At 48.6% G+C, this 12,500-nt stretch overlaps 1 pseudogene; it reads left to right on the top strand.

Annotated features, from left to right (window-relative positions):
- Positions 1 to 43: 43 nt before the first annotated feature.
- On the top strand, positions 44 to 2,815 carry LOC129252389 (large subunit ribosomal RNA; annotated as a pseudogene).
- Positions 2,816 to 12,500: the final 9,685 nt, after the last annotated feature.

The following is a 12,500-nucleotide window of genomic DNA, read 5'->3' on the forward strand; positions in this document are numbered from 1 at the left end:
TTTTTTTATTAAATTGTGAGAAGATAAAAAAAGAATATTAAAACAACCTCAACTCATATGGGATTACCCCCTGAATTTAAGCATATTAATGAGGGGAGGAAAAGAAACTAACAAGGATTTTCTTAGTAGCGGCGAGCGAAAAGAAAATAGTTCAGCACTAAGTCACTTTGTCTATATGTCAAATGTGAGATGCAGTGTATGGAATATCTTAATATCTAGTATGAGAAATTAACGATTTAAGTCCTTCTTAAATGAGGCCATTTACCCATAGAGGGTGCCAGGCCCGTATAACGTTAATGATTACTAGAAAGATATTTCCAAAGAGTCGTGTTGCTTGATAGTGCAGCACTAAGTGGGTGGTAAACTCCATCTAAAACTAAATATAACCATGAGACCGATAGTAAACAAGTACCGTGAGGGAAAGTTGAAAAGAACTCTGAATAGAGAGTTAAATAGTACGTGAAACTGCTTAGAGGTTAAGCCCGATGAACCTGAATATCCATTATGAAAAATTCATCATTAAATAATTAAAAAAATAATGTGCATTTTTTTCATATAAGGACATTGTAATCTATTAACATAATAAAGTATTTATCAAAAGATCATTGGTGATATTAAGTTTATTTAAATTAATTTGCTTTTTAAGCATATTAACATAAAATAAATACTAATGATTTGATAAAGTGTTGATAGATTTTATTATATATAATGCTAAAATTCATTTTTTGAATTTTACAAAAAATTTAATATCTATGATATTAATATTTATTTGTATGCATTTATATGATTAACAATGCGAAAGATTCAGGATACCTTCGGGACCCGTCTTGAAACACGGACCAAGGAGTCTAACATATGTGCAAGTCATTGAGTTATATTAAACTTAATGGCATAATTAACTTAACTTAAATATAATGGGATTAATTTTTAGTCTATTTTTTAATAAATAGTCAATTAATTCAATCCCGGGGCGTTCCATATAGTTATGTATAATGATAATTTATTATTATTTATACCTCTAACTGGAGCGTACCTTGAGCATATATGCTGTGACCCGAAAGATGGTGAACTATACTTGATCAGGTTGAAGTCAGGGGAAACCCTGATGGAAGACCGAAACAGTTCTGACGTGCAAATCGATTGTCAGAATTGAGTATAGGGGCGAAAGACCAATCGAACCATCTAGTAGCTGGTTCCCTCCGAAGTTTCCCTCAGGATAGCTGGTGCATTTAAAAATTATATAAAATAATCTTATCTGGTAAAGCGAATGATTAGAGGCCTTAGGGTCGAAACGATTTTAACCTATTCTCAAACTTTAAATGGGTAAGAACCTCACCTTTCTTGATATGAAGGTTGAGGTTATGATATAATGTGCCCAGTGGGCCACTTTTGGTAAGCAGAACTGGCGCTGTGGGATGAACCAAACGTAATGTTACGGTGCCTAAATTAACAACTCATGCAGATACCATGAAAGGCGTTGGTTGCTTAAAACAGCAGGACGGTGGACATGGAAGTCGTAATCCGCTAAGGAGTGTGTAACAACTCACCTGCCGAAGCAACTAGCCCTTAAAATGGATGGCGCTTAAGTTGTATACCTATACATTACCGCTAAAGTAGATGATTTATAAAACAATTTCGATTGATTTATAAATTTTGAAACTTTAGTGAGTAGGAGGGTACAATAGTGTGCTTAGAAGTGTTTGGCGTAAGCCTGCATGGAGCCGCTATTGGTACAGATCTTGGTGGTAGTAGCAAATAATCGAATGAGACCTTGGAGGACTGAAGTGGAGAAGGGTTTCGTGTGAACAGTGGTTGATCACGAGTTAGTCGGTCCTAAGTTCAAGGCGAAAGCCGAAAATTTTCAAGTTTTTAATAAAAAAAAAAATATTAATAAAAATATATTTAAAAATAATTAAAATACTTGAATTATTTTGAACGAAAGGGAATACGGTTCCAATTCCGTAACCTGTTGAGTATCCGTTTGTTATTAAAAATGGGCCTTGTGCTCATCCTGGCAACAGGAACGACCATAAAGAAGCCGTCGAGAGATATCGGAAGAGTTTTCTTTTCTGTTTTATAGTCGTACTACCATGGAAGTCTTTCGAAGAGAGATATGGTAGATGGACTAGAAGAGCATGACATTTACTGTTGTGTCGATATTTTCTCCTCGGACCTTGAAAATTTATGGTGGGGTCACGCAAACTTCTCAACAGGCCGTACCAATATCCGCAGCTGGTCTCCAAGGTGAAGAGTCTCTAGTCGATAGAATAATGTAGGTAAGGGAAGTCGGCAAATTAGATCCGTAACTTCGGGATAAGGATTGGCTCTGAAGATTGAGATAGTCGGGCTTGATTGGGAAGCAATACCATGGTTTATGTACTCGTTCTGGGTAAATAGAGAATTACGATTCTTGTTCCCCGGATAGTAGTTACGTAGCCAATTGTGGAACTTTCTTGCTAAAATTTTTAAGGAATTATATCATTCGATATATATTCCTTTTAAATTATAACGATTATCAATTAACAATCAATTCAGAACTGGCACGGACTTGGGGAATCCGACTGTCTAATTAAAACAAAGCATTGTGATGGCCCTAACGGGTGTTGACACAATGTGATTTCTGCCCAGTGCTCTGAATGTCAAAGTGAAGAAATTCAAGTAAGCGCGGGTAAACGGCGGGAGTAACTATGACTCTCTTAAGGTAGCCAAATGCCTCGTCATCTAATTAGTGACGCGCATGAATGGATTAACGAGATTCCTACTGTCCCTATCTACTCATTCTCAGTTTGACTGTTGAATAGTGCGGACGTGTCGTGTGCTAAGTGGTGATTAGCGATTTTTGCGATTTCTTTTGCGTTTATATTCGTGTGTGATAACCGGTGTATTACAGTTGTGCGAGTGACGCTAATATTGTTGTGGCTGTACCATAGCGGTACAGTGTTTACAATTTATTGCGCTAGTGAGTGCCGTTGTCCGAGTGACGCTACTTTGTAGTAGCTGTACAGTGTTTACGAATAATTGAAAGTGCCGTACGGTAGTGTTGTTGGACACTCCAGTGAGTGCCAATATACTCCGTGCTATAGACACAGAGTGCGTGTTTGTGAGTGCTGCTAGATACAGCGTTGGAAATTTTCCATTAAGTTGTTTACAACTTTTGCGGGCGTGCCGTTGTTTTTCGGCGTGGTGTGTTGTGCGTAGCTGTACCATAGCGGTGCATTGTTTACGAGCAATTGCTCAGGTGACTACGGTTTGTGCTGGTGACGCCACTGTTCGCGTGGCTGTACTTTGTGTACAAGTGTACCTTGTTGGTATATTGTGGGACGCTCAAGTGAGTGCCGCTATACCAAGGTGTTTACAATTTTTGTGTGCCGCTAATTTCTGGCGTGGTTTTTTGGCGCGTGCCGTTACATTCGGTGTGGGTGTACAGTGCGGGCGTACACTAGGTCTGTCGTGCCGCTATATTGCCATATTTGGCAACAGTAAAAAGGGCGTCCCCTTTTGTGCGTGGGTTAAGTACTGCGCCAAGGTTGAATACTTTGTGCAGGTGCCGCGAACAGAGCGTGCTGCGTTTTGCCTGCGGTCGAGCTCGGCGTTAGCTCCACCTCGGTCGACCCGTCCTTGTTCGGGGAACAGTGTTCCGTCCGGCAAGGCATTGGTGGTGGCCTTTGCCAGACCTTTGGTTGGCGCTGTGGGCTACGCCCTCGCGCTTTGCTTTGGCTCGCCGATAGGTGCAGCCGCTGTGTGCGTACCTGTGCGGGGTTCATTCCTGCCGTGCAGTAGTTGCCGTCGCCCAAAAGGGACCCAGTTTTTGTTGTTGCTCGGGAGGCTTTTATACGGCGAACTCGGCAACCTTAGTGGTGGAGAGTTGGGCAATGCCCAAATCAGAAGGGTTGAGGAAGAGGGCGAACACCTCTCTTCCAAGCGGGTCGGCGGTGCCATCGTCGGCAATGGACGAGACGACGTCCGGAGAGGAGGAGGTGATCTTGCGGTCTCCTCCCCGTTCTAAGAAGAAGACCGCTGGAGGTGCAGCGGTTCCGGTGGAGAAGGTATCTTTAAAGGTACCTGAAAAGGTGAGTGGAAGCGAGGGTGGTTCCGAAAGCGGAAAGATTGGGAGTGGGCGCAAGGGGCGGAAGACGGGGGAAAAATTAGGTCCCGCAGGGAAGCGTTTGGAGGAAATCCGTGGGGAATTGGGTGCTTCCCTGAAAGGTTTGGGTGCGATCGGTGGGGATGCCGAACGCAAGAAAGTTGCGGTGCAGTTTATGGGGCGCTTCAAGTCCATTGTGACGGCCTTTAGTGGAGCCGTCATAGACATGGACGGCGTCCCGAAAAGTGTTGCAAAAGACCTCCTGGGGTACTCCTTGGAGTTCGAGGAACTCTTTGTGGAAATGGTGGGGGAGATAGCCCATCTTCGTGGGCAACTAGAAGCCACGAAGATTACCAGGGAGGAAGCACCTCGGAGGACGGCTGGAGCTGCGCTGGCTGGTGCAGCGTCGATGCCGGCACCTCAGGCGCCTGCGCCTGTGTTGCCTGCGTTGCCGGTGCCCAAGCCAGTCGAGACCTGGTCGGTCGTAGTGAGGGGTAAAACCCCCACTACTTCCAAGGAGGTGATTAAGAAGGTGGTAAAGGAGGTAGGGCCTTCCATGGGGGTTAGGGTGCACGAGGTGCGCCCGTTGAAGGATGGAGGTGCGATTATTCGCACCCCATCCGTTGCCGAGAGGGACAACTTGGCGAAAAATGCCAAGTTTTCCGAGGTGGGGCTCGATGTGAGCATACGTCGGAAGCTGGGGCCTAGGGTTGTGGTCCAAGGGGTCCACACGGAGATCTCCCCTGAAGATTTCATGGGAGAGTTGTTCCGGTTGAACCTCAAGGAGTTCAGCCCTGGGTGCCGTGAGAAGGACGTGAGGATGATCAGCCGTCCTTGGAAGGTCAGCCCCGATGGGGTGACGAATGTTGTCCTTGAGGGAACGGACATGCTAATGTCCGCCCTCCTGGAAGCAGGTCGTTGCTACATAAAGTGGTTTTCCTTCCGGGTACGGCCAGACCAACTGACGCCCGGCTGCTTCCGATGCATGGGGTTTGATCACAGGGTGGCAGAATGCAGAGCCAAGAAGGATGTCTGCCGTAGGTGCGGGCAAGAAGGACACAGGAGTGCAGGTTGTGGCAATGCCCCGCATTGTCGCAACTGTGCGTTTAAGGGCAAGCCAGCCGGACATCTAATGATGTCCACTGTCTGCCCGGTGTACTGTGCCATTGTTGCCCGTGCGAACGCTAGACATTGATGGTTGAACTATATCAACTGAACTGTCAGGGGTCATATGCCGTGATGTGTGAATTAGGGGCGTGTATGTCGGAGGGGGGCTGCGGCATTGCTTTGCTCCAGGAACCATACTCCACCAATGGGGTGGTGAGAGGCCTTCCTGGGGGCTTCAGGGTCTTTACGGACCTTGGAGTCAAGGCCGCAGTAGCTGTGTGTGAGCCAAGCTACTCTTGTGTAGTAGTTGACTCATCACAGTGGGGAGTATGTGTGTGTGTCGAGGGGGAATTCGGCAGAATGAATGTCGTCAGCTTGTACTGCAAGTCTGACGAGCCTCTAGAGCCCTACTTAAGATACATTGATGCGGTGCTACTACTTGAGAGTAGCATTCCTGCCATCGTGTGTCTTGACGCGAATGCTACCTCCCCGATGTGGTTCAGCAAGGTATCCAGGCATACTGCTGGATATCGGAGCCACACTCGGGGTGAGGTTATGAGCGAGTGGGTTGTGGCGAATAACCTTCTTGTAGCAAACGAACCAAGCGTATGGTATACGTTTGAGGGGCCTAGAGGTGTGAGTGACATTGACGTGACGCTCATGAATGACGCAGCAGCGGGTAGGTTCGAGTGTAAATGGAGTGTTAGGGGGGGTTGGGGAATTAGTGACCATAATTTAATACAAATTATGGTTACTCCCCGTACCCCGCAGTTAGAAGGGGGGAGTCCATTGAGGCGATGGCGTACCTCGTGTACTGACTGGAACCGATATGGACATACTGTTAGGGAAGCGGTATTGGATATACCGCTTAGGGAGTTTGAGGAATTGGGGGTTGACGAGCAAATTGCTCGTCTATATGAATGTGTCTGGGGTGTGAATGACTTATTGTTTAGGAAAGCTAGGGCTGTGAGAATGAAAGGTGTGAAATGGTGGACGAGTGAGTTAAATTCGAAGAGGAGGTCTGTCCGACGCTTGAGGCGGTTGTTTCAACGCGGCAGGCGGACCAATTCGGAGAATCTGTCTCAGCTCAAGTATCAATTTAGTGTAGGGATGAAAGAATATAAGAAGATGCTTGTGAGAGTGAAGGAGGAAGAGTGGAGGAGATTTGTGGGGGAAAATAGGGACGACCCTTGGGGACAGGTCTATAGGATCTGTCGGGGTCGTCGAAATGAGACGGCTAGCTCTCTTCGCGTAGGTGATACTGTATTATCGACGTGGAGAGAGTGTGCCAATGTTCTGTTAGGCGAGTTTTTTCCCAGGGCTGAGGTTCAGGTTCCTCCTGCACAAGAGGTGCCTGTCCCTCCAATAGAAGCTGAGGAGTTGGATTATGCATTTGGCCTGGTCAGGTCTAAAAGGTCTCCAGGTTTCGATGGTTTGAACGGAGAGATGTGCAAATGCTTGTGGAAGTTCATTCCGGAATATTTGGAGGCCATTTATGATAAATGCATATGGGAGGGATATTTTCCACGCGAGTGGAAAATTGCTAGGGTCGTTGCACTCTTGAAGTCGCCCGATAAGATCAGGAGCGATCCTCGATCTTATCGTGGTATCAGCCTCCTTCCAGTACTTGGAAAAGTGCTGGAAAGGGTTATGGTTGAGCGGCTTCAGGAGCTAACTCGGGGTGTTAGGTCGGATAGGCAGTATGGGTTTAGGAAAAGACGTGGTATAGAGGATGCGTGGTTGTATGTTCAGAGTGTAGTTAGGGAAAACGTCAATAAATATGTCCTTGGCATATTTATTGACTTTAAGGGGGCATTTGATCACTTGCGCTGGGATCGTGTGTTGCAGAGATTAGAGGAGCTTGGCTGTCCGGAAATTACTCTATGGCGGAGTTATTTTTCGGACAGAAAAGCATCCATGGTAGGAGTGGGCGGGAGTGTGGAGATTGGGGTGGAGCGAGGCTGTCCGCAGGGATCCGTCTGTGGTCCCTTCATTTGGAACCTCATGATGGACTCCCTGCTTCGGCAGTTAGAGCCACTCTGTAAACACTGTGCGTATGCGGACGACCTTCTCATTTTGGTTGAGGGCCGTTCGCGTGAGGAACTAGAGCGAGTGGGGGGGCAGCTCCTTACATTTACCCACAATTGGGGGGTAGATGTGGGAGTGGACATATCGATGGACAAAACGGTGACAATGCTGCTTAAGGGCAGATTGTCCCCGAGTCGTCCACCGATTGTACGTTTGAATGGGATAGGGATTAGGTATGTGACGCAAGTCAAATACCTGGGGGTAGCTATGAGTGAAAGGATGTGTTTTACTCCACACTTAGTTTCGTTGAGGGAGCGGCTGCAGGCAATCGTTGGGCAAGTGCGTCGCGTTGTCAGATTTGACTGGGGTCTTAGCCGGCGTGCGGTTCGTACCGTATATCGGGGCCTATTTGTGGCCTGTGCCACTTATGGTGCCGCTATATGGTACGAATGGGCTTTAAAGTCGGTTGGCAAACGTCATCTGATGGCGTGCCAGCGCATTATGTTGCTTGCCTGTTTGCCTGTATGCCGTACAGTGAGTACGGATGCGTTGCAGGTGTTGTTAGGTGCGCCTCCTCTTGACCTGTTAGTTGTGCAACGGGCATTTACCTTCAGGTTGAGAAGGAGGCTTTGTATGCCGCTGCTAGATGGATGGATATCCGACGGTGATGTAGAAAGGGGGTATCTAGAGTGTGAAAGGTTGTTGAAGGAATGTATGCTTCGTGGGTGGCAAAACCGATGGGACAATAGTTCCAAAGGTCGCGTGACATACGAGTACATTCGGGATGTTTCCTTTGTCGGGGAAAATCCTGATTTTGGATTTTCCCTCAGCCTGGGATTCCTCCTTACAGGACATGGGCCTCTTAATGCTTATTTGCATGAGAGGCGCTTGTCCACAAGTGAGGAGTGTGTTTGTGGGTCGGCAAGAGAGGACTGGGTGCACGTCCTCTGTGAATGCCCGATGTACTCAGACATTAGGGATCTTGTGGGTGTGGGGATTAGTTGGACTGATGGACGGTATGATGTGAGTGGTGTGATTGCCAACCGTCGGAATGTCGAAATGTTAGGGCAATATGCGCGAGAGGTTTTTAGGCGGCGACGTAATTTAAGGCGTTCAGTTGATTAGTTTTTAGCCGTTCTTGTCTGTGCATTCTGTTGTTCTGTGCATTGTCTGTTGTTGCTTAGGCGTGGGAAATGGCCACCAGTCCAGAGCTGTATGGAAGCTCAACTGGTAGTAGTCTCGGCTACGAGGTCTGACCGGAGACTTAAATCTGGTACCACGGGGAACAGGGGCCCTCGGAGCTTGCTCCGACCTGTTCATTGGGAACGGCCCTTCGGGGAGTTTCGTGGTGGCTGTGGTTAACACCTAAATGCGGGTAGAGCCTTTTGGCTCGATGTGGAGTTGCAATGCAACCGGGTGCCGGGACCCATAGAACGGCAGAGGGTTAGATAGACCTCGAACCCTACCAAGGTGGTTAGTGTGTCCATTCCACACTACCAATTGGTATCCTTAAATGCTTCGGCATTTTTGGGGCGCTGATCAACGCATTGTTTTGATCCGTTGTGCTTTTGAGCACCGTGGGTTTGGGCTGTCGCCAGCAGGAACTCACGTAAAAAACGCCACACGTTGTTGTCCCTATCTACTCACTCATTCTAATTGTGAACGTTGAAGCGAACGGACGCGTGAGCGGATGTTTTACTTTGCGAATTATAAAAATATTCTTGAGCGATTGTTTTTCCCTAGAAAATACTACATTTTACCGTCGGCAAGTGACGTACATTGTGTACAAATCGGCGCGTGTGTGTGTGCAGGAAACTGTTCGGCTGTCGTGCGACCGTCGGTGGGTTTTTCGCCGTTACTGAGAGACACTTAAATTGCGCGTACCTGACTGGTAGCTATTAAGCGAAAAACTATTGTGCGTGTAATTGTCCCGTCAAGTGGGCGCCGCTATAATTGCGCGCACCTGTGTCGGTGTAACACGTGCTGGAAAACTTTTATTGTTGTGCGGGTAGCGAGGAACGCTATAAATTTTTGCGAATTCTCTTTTGTGCTATATCCGCGAGTGATTAGCGCTAATTGAGTAACGCTGCGGTGAAGCAGTGCATGAACTGTGCATTGTGCTTAGTGAGTGCCGTTGTGTGAGTACGGGAAAATACCGCTGTGTTTTCCCGGAATTTTAGTGAGAGACGCTATAATTGCGCGCACCTGTGGGAAAACTAAAATCGTTGTGCGGGTAGCGAGAAACACTATATACGGCGTAACTGTATAAGTGTGTGATAAACTGTGTGTGGAATTGTCGGTGGACTCTCCCGTTAGTGGGTGCCACTATAATTGCGTGCGGGTGCCACTATAATTGTTGTGCGTTTTAATTGCGTGACGCGATTTACAGTGGTGGCAGAGGGCTATGCCCAAATTAGGCGTAGGAATGAAGAGGGCGAGCACCCCTCTCCAGGGCAGTTCGAGATTGGCGTCATCAGCGATGGATGAGTCAACGTCGGGGGAGGAAGAGGTCCTCCTGAGATCACCCCCCCGCATGAAGAAGAAAACCGCTGGAGGAGCAGCGGTCACAACAGAAAAGGTGACGGCGAAAGCACCCGTAATGGGTAAGTTGGGGGTAAGCGGAAGCGAGGGCGTTTCCGAGGGGGAAAAAAAGGGGGAGAAAAAGGTGCGGAAGGCAGGGGCCAAATTGGGTCCAGCCGGGCAGCGGATGGAGAAAATCCGCAGAAATTCGGGTGCTTCCCTGGAGAATTCGGGAGCGTTCGGTGAAAAAGTTGGGGGGCAATTTATGGGGCGTTTCAAGTCCATTGTGACGGCCTTTAGTGGAACCGTCATAGACATGGACGGCGTCCCAAAGAACGCAGCGAAGGACCTCCTGGGATACTCCTTGGAGTTCGAGGCGCTTTTTGTGGAGATGGTGGCGGAGATCGCCCATCTTCGTGGGCGGTTGGAAGCCACAAAAACAAGTAGGGAGGAAGCACCTCGGAGGACGGCTGGAGCTTCGCTGGCTGGTGCAGCGCTGATGCCGGCACCTCAGGCGCCTGCGCCTGTGTTGCCTGCGTTGCCGGTGCCCAAGCCAGTTGAGACCTGGTCGGTCGTAGTAAGGGGTAAGACCCCCACTACGTCCAAAGAGGTGATCAAAAAAGTAGTAAAAGAGGTAGGGCCTTCTATGGGGGTAAGGGTGCACGAGGTGCGCCCGTTGAAGGATGGAGGTGCGATTATTCGCACCCCATCAGTTGCTGAGAGGGATAACTTGGTAAAAAATGCCAAGTTTTCCGAGGTGGGGCTCGATGTGAGCATACGTCGGAAGCTGGGGCCTAGGGTTGTGGTCCAGGGGGTCCACACGGAGATCTCCCCTGACGAGTTCATGGGAGAGTTGTTCCGTTTGAACCTCAAGGAGTTCAGCCCTGGGTGTCTTGAGAAGGACGTGAGGATGATCAGCCGTCCTTGGAAGGTCAGCCCTGATGGAGTGACGAATGTGGTCCTTGAGGGCACGGACATGCTAATGTCCGCCCTCCTGGAAGCAGGTCGCTGCTACGTAAAGTGGTTTTCCTTCCGGGTACGGCCGGACCAACTGACGCCCGGCTGCTTCCGATGCATGGGATTTGATCACAGGGTGGCAGAATGCAGAGCCAAGAAGGATGTCTGCCGTAGGTGCGGGCAGGAAGGACACAGGAGTGCAGGTTGTGGCAATGCCCCGCATTGTCGCAACTGTGCATTTAAGGGCAAGCCAGCCGGACATCTGATGATGTCCACTGTCTGCCCGGTGTACTGTGCCATTGTTGCCCGTGCGAATGCTAGACATTGATGGTTGAGCTATATCAACTGAACTGTCAGGGGTCTTATGCCGTGATGTGTGAATTGGGGGCGTGTATGTCGGAGGGGGGCTGCGGCATTGCTTTGCTCCAGGAACCATACTCCACCAATGGGGTGGTGAGAGGTCTTCCTGGTGGCTTCAGGGTCTTTACGGACCTTGGAGTCAATGCCGCAGTAGCTGTGTGTGAGCCAAGCTACTCTTGCGTAGTGGTTGACTCGTCACAGTGGGGAGTATGTGTGTGTGTTGAGGGCGATTTCGGCAAAGTATATGTCGCCAGCCTATACTGCAAGTTCAATGAACCTCTAGAACCATACTTGAGATACATAGAGGCGGTGCTACTACGTGAAAGTAGCAACCCTGTCATCATGTGTCTCGATGCCAATGCCACCTCCCCGATGTGGTTCAGCAAAACATCCAGGCACACTGCTGGATATCGGAGCCACAGTCGTGGTGAGGCCATGAGCGACTGGGTGGTGGCAAATAGCCTCCTCATTGCAAACGAACCGAGTGAATGGTATACGTTTGATGGGCCTAGAGGAGTGAGCGACATTGACGTGACGCTCATGAATGAAGCAGCCGCGAGCAAGTTTGAATGTAGTTGGAGTGTCAAGGGTGGTTGGGGAATTAGTGACCATAATTTAATTCAAATCATGGTTACTCCTCGTACCCCACAGTCGGAAAGTGTGAGTCCATTGAGACGATGGCGTACCACATGCGCCGACTGGAATAGATACGGTCAGACCGTTAGAGAAGCGGTATTGGGTATACCGCTTAACGTGTTTGAAAATTTCGGGGTCGACGAGCAAATTGCTCGTTTATCAGAATGTGTCTGGGGGGTTAATGACACGATGTTCAAAAAAGCTAGGGTTGCCAGACTTAAAGGTGTTAAGTGGTGGACTAGCGAGTTGAATTCAAAGAGGAGGTCTGTCCGGCGCTTGAGGCGGTTGTTTCAACGTGGCAGGCGGACCAATTCGGAGAATTTGCCACAGCTCAAGGCTCAATTCAGAGTAGGAATGAAGGAATATAAGAGAATGTTGGTAGAAGTCAAAGAGGAAGAGTGGAGAAGGTTTGTCGGGGAAAATAGGGACGACCCTTGGGGACAGGTCTATAGGATCTGTCGGGGTCGTCGGAACGAGATGGCTAGCTCTCTTCGCGTGGGTGACACTGTGTCATCCACGTGGAGAGAATGCGCCAGTGTTCTGTTAGGCGAGTTTTTTCCCAGGGCTGAGGTTCAGGTTCCTCCTGCACAAGAGGTGCCTGTCCCTCCAATAGAAGTTGAGGAGTTGGAATATGCGTTTGGCCTGGTCAGGTCTAAAAGGTCTCCAGGTCTCGATGGTTTGAACGGAGAGATGTGTAAATGCTTGTGGGAGTTCATTCCGGAATATTTGGAGGCCATTTATGATCAATGCATATGGGAGGGATATTTTCCACGTGAGTGGAAAGTTGCTAGGGTCGTCGTACTCTTGA

The sequence above is a fragment of the Anastrepha obliqua genome, unplaced genomic scaffold (genome assembly GCF_027943255.1).
Source record: "Anastrepha obliqua isolate idAnaObli1 unplaced genomic scaffold, idAnaObli1_1.0 ptg000188l, whole genome shotgun sequence".
Classification (NCBI taxonomy): Eukaryota; Metazoa; Arthropoda; class Insecta; order Diptera; family Tephritidae; genus Anastrepha; species Anastrepha obliqua.